The 10,746-nt window shown below is 32.8% G+C and overlaps 1 long non-coding RNA gene across 2 annotated transcripts; it reads left to right on the top strand.

The window, feature by feature from the left end:
* The first annotated feature begins 2,263 nt into the window (after positions 1–2,263).
* Positions 2,264–9,890, top strand: LOC311087474. Of its 2 annotated transcripts, XR_014607289.1 has the most exons (6): positions 2,264–4,401; positions 4,648–4,757; positions 4,853–4,896; positions 6,001–6,065; positions 7,653–7,754; positions 9,544–9,890. It is a non-coding gene; the product is annotated as an uncharacterized lncRNA (long non-coding RNA). The 2 variants fall into 2 exon arrangements; XR_014607290.1 differs by lacking the exon at positions 7,653–7,754 and having other exon boundaries at positions 4,180–4,401.
* The last annotated feature ends 856 nt before the right edge of the window (positions 9,891–10,746 follow it).

Below are 10,746 nucleotides of genomic sequence, written 5' to 3'. Positions count from 1 at the left end.
ATCTCAATATAACATTGTCCCAATGTTTCATAAAAACAAAAGAAGAACATTCTCTCTGTCACATTTGTAGAATATTTTGAGGATATCATTGAGAGATGATATGTTGAATGTTCTTTATAAAACGTTCTTCTAATGTGACGAGTTAACACAATTAGAACATTTTACTTGCAACATTTTGAGCATATTTTGGGAATGTTGTTAAAGTTAAAGTTTGTACAATGATCTCAAAATAACGTTGTCTTAATGTTTTGTCATAACAAAAGAAGAACGTTCTCTCTGTCACGTTAGGAAAATGTTTTGAGGATATCATTGAGAGATGAGATGTTTATTGTTCTTTATAAAACGTTCTTCTAATGTGACGAGTTAACACAATTAGAACATTTTACCTGCAACATTTTGAGCATATTTTGGAAATGTTGTTAAAGTCAAAGTTTGTACAATGATCTCAATATAACATTGTCCCAATGTTTCATAAAAACAAAAGAGGAACATTCTCTCTGTCACATTAGGAAAATGTTTTGAGGATATCATTGAGAGATGAGATGTTTATTGTTCTTTATAAAACGTTCTTCTAATGTGACGAGTTAACACTATTAGAACATTTTACCTGCAACATTTTGAGCATATTTTGGGAATGTTGTTAAAGTTAAAGTTTGTACAATGATCTCAATATAACATTGTCCCAATGTTTCATGATAACAAAAGAAGAACATTCTACTTGCAACATTTTGAGCATATTTTGGGAATGTTGCTAAAGTTAGAGTTTGTACAATGATCTCAATATAACATTGTCCCAATGTTTCATGATAACAAAAGAAGAACATTCTACTTGCAACATTTTGAGCATATTTTGGGAATGTTGTTAAAGTTAAAGTTTGTACAATGATCTCAATATAACATTGTCCCAATGTTTCATAAAAACAAAAGAAGAACGTTCTCTCTGTCACGTTAGGAAAATGTTTTGAGGATATCATTGAGAGATGAGATGTTGAATGTTCTTCATAAAACGTTCTTCTAATGTGACGAGTTAACACAATTAGAACATTTTATTTGCAACATTTTGAGCATATTTTGGGAATGTTGTTAAAGTTAAAGTTTGTACAATGATCTCAATATAACATTGTCCCAATGTTTCATGATAACAAAAGAAGGACATTCTACTTGCAACATTTTGAGCATATTTTGGGAATGTTGCTAAAGTTAGAGTTTGTACAATGATCTCAATATAACATTGTCCCAATGTTTCATGATAACAAAAGAAGAACATTCTACTTGCAACATTTTGAGCATATTTTGGGAATGTTGTTAAAGTTAAAGTTTGTACAATGATCTCAATATAACATTGTCCCAATGTTTCATAAAAACAAAAGAAGAACGTTCTCTCTGTCACGTTAGGAAAATGTTTTGAGGATATCATTGAGAGATGAGATGTTGAATGTTCTTCATAAAACGTTCTTCTAATGTGACGAGTTAACACAATTAGAACATTTTATTTGCAACATTTTGAGCATATTTTGGGAATGTTGTTAAAGTTAAAGTTTGGACAATGATCTTAAAATAACATTGTCCCAATGTTTCATGATAACAAAAGAAGAGCATTCTACTTGCAACATTTTGAGGATATTTTGGGAATGTTATTAAAGTTCAAGTTTGTACAATGATCTCAATATAACATTGTCCCAATGTTTCATAAAACCAAAAGAAGAACAATTCTCTCTGTCACATTAGGAAAATGTTTTGAGGATACCATTGAGAGATGAGATGTTTATTGTTCTTTATAAAACGTTATTTTAATGTGACGAGTTAACAAAATTATAACATTTTATTTGCAACATTTTGAGCATATTTTGGGAATGTTGTTTAAGTTAAAGTTTGTACAATGATCTCAAAATAACGTTGTCTTAATGTTTTGTCATAACAAAAGAAGAACGTTCTCTCTGTCACATTTGTAGAATGTTTTGAGGATATCATTGAGAGATGAGATGTTTATTGTTCTTTATAAAATGTTCTTCTAATGTGACGAGTTAACACAATTAGAACATTTTACTTGCAACATTTTGAGCATATTTTGGGAATGTTGCTAAAGTTAAAGTTTGTACAATGATCTCAATATAACATTGTCCCAATGTTTCATGATAACAAAAGAAGAACATTCTACTTGCAACATTTTGAGCATATTTTGGGAATGTTGTTAAAGTTAAAGTTTGTACAATGATCTCAATATAACATTGTCCCAATGTTTTGTCATAACAAAAGAAGAACATTCTCTCTGTCACATTAGGAAAATGTTTTGAGGATATCATTGAGAGATGAGATGTTGAATGTTCTTTATAAAACGTTCTTGTAATGTTATGTGTTAACACAATTAGAACATTTTAATTGCAACATTTTAAGGATGTTTTGAGGATGTTGTTGAGATAACAGATTATATAATGTTCTCAGTAAAACATTGGCACAATGTTCCATAATAACAGAGGAGGAACATTATCAAATCAACGTTCGTAAAATGTTTTGAGGATATCACTGAGACCTGAGATGATGAGTGTTTTTAAAAAAAATTCTTGTAATGTGACGTGTTAACAAAACTAGAACATTTTAAATGTAACATTTAGCAATCAAACTACACAATTATTGTTAAATTGAGCTTGCTGGTCTGACAGCAGGCCAACAGGGTTCACGATGGAACATATGGTGCATTTAAGTCCTCCTGGGAAGTTTGTATTCATGAGGTTTTACAATTTTGTTTAATGTTTTAAATTAATGAAGCCACTGTAAACTTTATCATCACATATTATACTGTTACATATTAATGCTATCATATTTTGTGCAGGCATTAGCTTACTTCATTGTCACTGCTGAATACCTAAGTATAGTGGTATCCCACAATGTTTCCCACTGACACACCCCTAACTCTTCAAGATCGGGGTTAAAGAAAATCCTGAGCTTCCTACTCATATTCTCATCATTGTGGTGGCGTTCAACTTGTAAATACGATCTTTATGACATGACTTGAATGCACCAATAGCTCTAGCTTAATTAGGGACAATCCATACAAACACTCTTTGCTAAAATACATTACAGACTGTCACAGTAAGAAGTTATTCGTCCTGTATCAACGCTAAAGGCCTAACCACTGCAGTCAACACCTTGGAGTATCCATGCTGTTAAATAAAAGTCTGTAGACAAGGGTTAGGGTTAGAGTTAGGGTTAACCTTAACCCTTAATTTCTAACCCAGACCCGGTTTCACAGAGTTTAGATTAAGCCAGGATTAGGCCTTAGTGCATTTAATTAGCTTTTAAAAATGTGCCTTAGAAAAAAGAAAAAGAAACATTACTGGTGTGCATCTTGAGACAAAATAATGGCACCGACATATTTTAAGATATGTCAGTGCAAGTTGCTTTCAGGTAAAACAGCTCAAACGTGCATTTTAGTCTGGGACTACAGGCTTAAACCTTGCCTGTGAAACCCGGGGTATATGTTGCAACTTGTATAGAATTATGCCAATGTTACCAAAGTGTTGTGTTGGACAGAGGATTTACCCTAAACCAACAGGTTGTGTAACAGTGCCACACAGGGTGAAAAGCAAGTTGACATTATTAGGCATAAGAGTGTTTCTAAAGGAAAGGTCAATATTTTGTTAAAGTGCAAAAGGATCATTATGGGTCACATGAATGTATCTCTAATGTTACCATGATACCAATCCATTAGTTTTTCATGTAGGTAGGTATACAGAATTGTATATGAATAGCCTATACATATGCAATGTTTGCTCTGTTTAATATATAATATGTTTGCTCTTTTAAACTGCTGTTTGGCAGAGCAGTGGTAAATATATGTTGTTATACATGGTATATATTATTTGTGTAATTTATTATTATTATTTATATGTTATTGTAAGTTTATTTATTTTTTATCATGCACTGCAATGAAGACACCATTTAACCAATTGATTAAATATAACAGCCAGCTTACAAATACAACTAAATAAATAGCCGTGCACATTTTTTTCATATTCTTTCTTTTAAAACATGTAATCTTTTCCTGTAATTGCAATGTTACCACATTATTGGCTGTCTCTTCGAGTTGTTTTGAGCATGATTGGCTATTCAGACTGTCATCCAGGAATCTGGCCAATGGCAGCTATGCGCGCCTTTTACTGGTCAAGTTTGAAGTTTGAATATTCGTCTGTTAGAGTCTGTGTGTGTGTGCGCGCTGCTGCTGCTCGGGAGGATCTTCAGTACTAGCCTCCTTCGGTTCTGTGGCTTTTACATTGTTTAAAACATGGATTATTTTGCATCGTACTGTTACATTTTTATTTTGAGCGAGTTGCGGGATGTAAATGGACAACGAATTTTAACAACGTAGCCTACGTGTAACGGACATATTGCAATCTGCGGAAGGTAAATAACTTTATTTTATATAAAAATACATTCTGCTACATCAAAATATAGTGTGTTAAATTGAGAAGCTAATTTTAAATGCGACTAGAGCAATATCGATATTATGTCAATGTTTCAGGCTGCATGTGTAACGTTAGGCTAAATATTGTCAGCTAAGTTAGTTTTTGATAAAAATAAATAAAAATAAACCTCAGCATAGTCTGAGCTTTACAATGAGTGAACTGAGAACATTGTGTCTTTATACAGAGAGGAACTCGACCCACACTATGAAAACTAGGCTTTTGAATGATCGCGGGATATCGGCCTAACGTTACCGTCAAAATGATGAGTCATCATCATAATATGTTTTTGAGCTGGTGAGTAAAAATTTGCAAGCTTTTTATGTCTCTTTTAGTAAGTAAATACAAATAGCTAATAATATTGCTGTATGTGTGTGTTTCCCATTATCCAGGAATTTTGGGAATAAATTATCCAGCCACATGATCTTCAGTTGCGGTGAGTATTGTCATAGTAAAATACACGTGAAATAGAGGCAGAACATGTAAACTCTGCTCAAAGGCACACTGGTCCAAACCCTCCAGTCAAAATTGTACCTGTCTTCTTGATATGAGTTTTTATGGGCCTAGCTGACCCAAACATAAATGTCCTTTCAAAATGAAATTATTTTCAAACCTGTATGACTTCTGTGAAACACAAGAATGTTGGGAATAAAACAACATTGGAACCCATTTTATGGAAACAAATGTTCCCAATGTTTCATGATAACAAAAGAAGAACATTCTACTTGCAACATTTTGAGCATATTTTGGGAATGTTGCTAAAGTTAAAGTTGTACAATGATCTCAATATAACATTGTCCCAATGTTTCATGATAACAAAAGAAGAACATTCTCTCTGTCACGTTAGGGAAATGTTTTGAGGATATCATTGAGAGATGAGATGTTGAATGTTCTTCATAAAACGTTCTTCTAATGTGACAAGTTAACACAATTAGAACATTTTACTTGCAACATTTTGAAAAAATAAAATAAAATAAACCTCAGCATAGGAGCTTTACAATGAGGGAACTGAGAACATTGTGTCTTTATACATAACATAAATGTCCTTTCAAAATGAAATTATTTTCAAACCTGTATGACTTACTTCTCTGAAACACAAGAATGTTGGGAATTAAACAACATTGGAACCCATTTTATGAAAAAAAAAAAAAAAAACAGTGAAGTCATTTCTCAAGATATCTTAATTAAGGTTATACAAAATAAATTCATACAGTTTTGGAACAACATGGAGTACTGGTAAATAACGATAGAGAGTCTATTTTTTGGATGAGCTGTTCTTTTTAGGACATGTTCCCAGGGTCCTTTGCTAAATTAACCATGGTTTTTATTATAGTAAAGTGTAGAAACAATATTTTTATGGTGGATTGATTACAATAATTTATTACCATTTAGTTAGTGTAGCAAAACCATGGTTAATGTTAGTAAGGGTTCTCCAGATTTATATAGCCTAACACTTAAGGAAAACATAAAAAATGGTCCTATGTCACCCAGATCAATAGTCTGTTAACACACATTAACACACTTTTTACATTTTCTTAAGATCAAGCATTGGACCAATGTTTACGGAGCAGAACAGGCACCAACAGAGAAACAAGTCCATCACTAGTAAGTATCCACTGCATTTTATAAAACCGTAGTCAATTTTAAACGCACAATGCACTCCAAAATAAAAATGATCTATTTTTTTCTCCCTCGTGCCAGATTTATATCTGTCCCAGATTTATATCTGACTTTCTTTCCACAGAGATTTTTAGAAAAATTATCATTAAAGAGAATCATATAAAGAGAAATGTGGGAGGAGCTTGAATTTATTGCCTAGCCCTGTTTGTTTGAACCGCGAGAGCCGTCAAAGCTTATGCTACTCCTATGTCATGCACCGACAAGAGCCTTTTATAGTCAACACGTCGGACGCAAGCAACTTGCAGTTTTGCCCCCACCAACAACGCATAGTATTGCATACAACGGTGCGTCGCGTATCAAAAACTGGGACGACACATTTTTCTACTCATAGACGCATATGGCGGCCGAAGTGTAGTGATGCGTAGCCTTGCAGGCGCATATGCGTATCGATGCGTTGACTAACTCTTTGGGCGTAATTTGACTTGCATATGGCTGTCTGCTGGAAGCTAGTTATTTAAGTCGATAAAATTATAAATATGGTAGGGCTGGGGGAATTAACACGTTAATCTTCGCGATTAATTTGAGATGCTTAACGAGTTTATAAAAAAAATGCAATTAACGCAGCACTTTTTTTGCCTCATTTTAATGACTTCCTGTTGCGGAAAAGGCTGCAAAATATGCCGTCCCGCCCCTCCGTGTTCGGCGATCAGGTTTTATTCTCGCGCAGCTTTCATGACCGGGTCTTTTCCGCTCCGCGCTCTCCATTCCGTGTGTGTGTGTCGGCGCACTGACACACACACACAACACTGAGCAAACATTGAGCTCTTTGCTCAATGTTCTGCTCCGTGTTTGCGCTTGCGCGTTCTGCTCTGTCGTTAACGGCCCAAACGCTCCAATCATGTACCGATCATGCACTGGAAAGCAAAGTCAAATAACGTGAAATTTCTCAGTAGTAGACTTCTGTGAAATAGCCCTACTGAGCTGGTATAGTCATGCTGACAACAATGGTAAAATTACCTGCTCTGATCACATGCTCTTGTAATAATAGCTTTGTAGGACTATGTTTTATTTTGATAATTAGAAAAAAAAAATTATAATAATAAATTGTTAAATTTATTATGTTGATTGATTATTGAAAATAATAATATATTGATATATTGATGTTTAATATTATTTTAATACAGGGCTATTTTCTGTTCCTTTTTTTCCTTTTTGTTGTTTAATTAGGTTATTCTAAGTTTAAATATTGATGATTACAAGCTTGGGGGAAATGCAATTAATTGCATTTAATTACAGCAAATTGTGTAAATAATCAGTTACTTTTTTTAATCGATTCCCAGCCCTAAAATATAAAATATGGATATGTTTCTTACACAAACGCATCACTTCGCTTCACCTTTCGCCTTTATTAACCTGCCAGAGCCGTGTGGAGTACTTTTATCATGGATGGATGCATTTTTATTGACTTGTCAAAAAAATCCCACAGGGAGCTACAGTATAAGAAATCTTTGAAGTCCACTTTTTTACTGTCTGTTTCCATCAGTAAAATTACAGTTTTTTTTTTTCTCTCAGAATTGTGAGGCAAGAACACACAATTGCAAGAAAATATCAGAATTGTGAGCTGTCTTTTTTACTCCCCTCAGAATTCACCCTTCGAGGGAGTTTGATTGACAGGTATTTTTTACATTTTTATTTTACCAAAAATATATTTTTTTAAAAAAATTACACAAATTAAACGTTGAGACTTTGTTTCAACTTTCATATCAAAAGTAACCTGCTCTGTCTTGTCTCTGCGTTTAAACGTTTCAGCGTTTTTTCTGTGATCCGCAATGTATTTTTCATTGCGTGACAATATGATGTGTGGCGTGAGAGCGCCATGGCTTGTTGGACATAGCAACAGTAACTAAAGGGGGCGGGTCTTTGCAAATTGCATTAACCATGGCTGCCTGTTAATTATCACTGGACTACTTCGCTCTCGCATCTCCCAAAAGTAAATTTTTTTTTGTTTTCTTGATTCCATTTGAATGGTTTAATTAAATTGCTATAACCAATTATTTAAAATGTAATGATTTAAGCAAAACGTTCTTCAAAGGTTAAACCAAACTTTTATTTGACGGATTGCCGTGTAGACCTTTGAGTTTCTCTGTGTTTTATGATATGATGATAGTTTTTCTCAAATGAAGCTAAAATGCTGCTGAAGTGACTCTCAGAGCAGCTGTATTGATGAAGTGCATTAATGTTCTCATATAGAAACGACAGCAAAAAAAAAAATAAGCCAGAATTGCTTTTTTTTCTCAGGTTTTACTAATTTATCCTGTGATTCTGACTTTCAAACGGCCAATTGCGAGTTTATATCTCGCACTTCTGAGAAAAAAAAGTTTGAATTGTGATTCGCAATTACCTTTTTTAAAAATTGTATTCCATGGCGGAAACAAGCTTTCATATGCACAGACAGTAGCTCACATTTAACATGCAGATTGTGCGCACACAGAAACCTACTGGAGCACAAAAAGTTAGTGTCAACACTGTCCTGTGATTTCTCAATAAGAAACAGAAGTTATAGCATATTTTTCTTTCTGCTTTTGAAGTAACTAAAACTTACAGCTTAGCTAATAGCAAAGAGACGATTCACAGGTATGATTAAATCACACTAGAAATTGTTCTATCTCAAATGCAGTACTACTTTATCTGTATCTGATTTAAAACAAGCAGAAATCTGTAAGAAATGTAACAATCCATAGACAATATAACTGATGAAAATGAGCTGTTACATCAGAGCAAAAGCATCGTGGGCAGTGCTGTGACATGCTGCAGCTGTGCTCAAGGCTACCTGAGTTCGAGGTTCACACTTCTCAAGCCAAGTTTGTAGTTTGTTAAAATAATTTAGCCTCTAGTTGTGTTATTAAAGGGATACTCCACTTTTTTTGGAAATAGGCTCATTTTACAACTCCCCCAGAGTTAAACAGTTGAGTTTTACCGTTTTCGAATCCATTCAGCCGAGTTTCTGATATTTGGAAGAATATCAGTAACCAGACAGTTTCTGGTCAAATTGACTTCCATAGTAGGAAAAAATATATACTATGGAAGTCAATGAGACCAGAAACTGTCTGGTTACTGACATTCTTCTAAATATCAGAAACTCGGCTGAATGGATTAGAAAACGGTAAAACTCAACTGTTTAACTCTGGGGGAGTTATAAAATGAGCCTATTTACAAAAAAAGTGGAGTATCCCTTTAACATGTATATAATGGATTAAGTATATGTTTTAAATTACAGAAACAAAATAGATACTCATAAGGTATCATATTTATACTTTTAAATAAACTAATCTAATTAATTTCTGATTAATAATTAGGCTGGCTAATTTTGAAAGTTTTCAAAGTCAATATTGCTTGTGATCTTAATATGTAATATGTATTTGTATTATTTTTGTTTACACTGTTGCATGATCTTCTTTTATAGGCTATGAGGAAAAACTCTACCATGCACACAGAGAATGGAGCTCAATTCTGCTAACTGGGATAGCAGCTGAAAAAGAAGAAGAGAAGAACAGTAGAACACCTATTAATGCAGATGACTTTATTCTTTTTCTGCAAGAACCAAGACAACCAAAGACTGATGATGAGCGCTCTGAGCAAACAGCAGTCAAGACGTGTGATTGCACATTGGACTTTACTGAGTTCTTCATTTAATGTTGGGCATCTACTGTACGCAGAACTTCTAATAATTTATGTGAATGCCATTCATAAACCTGTTAGATTTTTGTTTTATTTTAGAGATTAATAAAATTGTATGTTTTAACAATGTTATAGCTAAGCATTTTTTATGTTTAAGAGAACATTTTGGGAACAAAAATAAAACTTCCCACTAAAAAATTTATAAGAATGTTAAGTAGTATTTTTAAGAGTATTTTTAGAGAATGTTATCCTAACTTTTAGAAGAACGTTCTAAGAATAAAAATAAAACTTCCTGCTAAAAACTTTATAAGAATAAAGGGATAATGTTCTAAAAATGTTATGATTAAACATTTATAGAAGGTCATCACATTTTTAGAGTGTTCTTAGAGAATGTTATCCTACCTTTTAGGAGAAATAATGTTCTAACAATATTATTATTAAACATTTTTATAATGTTGTAAAAAAAAATGTTATCTGAACTTTTAAAAGAACATTCTGGGAACAAAAATAAAAACACCCCCTGAAAACTTTCTAAGAACGTTAGAGAATAATGTTGTAAGAATGGTACACCTAAACATTTTAATAATGTTTTTAAATAATGTTATCCGAACATTTAAAAGAACATTCTGGGAACAAAAATAAAACTATCCGCTTACAACATTATAAGAACGTTAGAGATTAATGTTATAAGAATGTTATTACTAAACATTTTAATAATGTTTTTAGAAAATGTTCTCTAAACATTTAAAAAAACATTCTGGGAACAAAAATAAAACTACCCGCTGAAAACGTTCTATGAACATTAGAGAATAATGTTATAAGAACGTTATTACTAAACATTTTAATAATGTTTTTAAAAAAATGTTATCCGAACATTTATAAGAACATTCTGGGAACAAAAATAAAACTACACGCTAAAAACATTATAAGAACGTCAGAGAATAATGTTATAAAAATGTTACTACTAAACATTTTAATAATGTTTTTA

Source organism: Abramis brama, assembly GCF_963993115.1.
Source record: "Abramis brama genome assembly, chromosome: 7".
Classification (NCBI taxonomy): Eukaryota; Metazoa; Chordata; class Actinopteri; order Cypriniformes; family Leuciscidae; genus Abramis; species Abramis brama.
The sequence above is the reverse complement of the archived record's forward strand: the minus strand, read 5'-3'. Positions and strand labels throughout refer to the sequence as shown.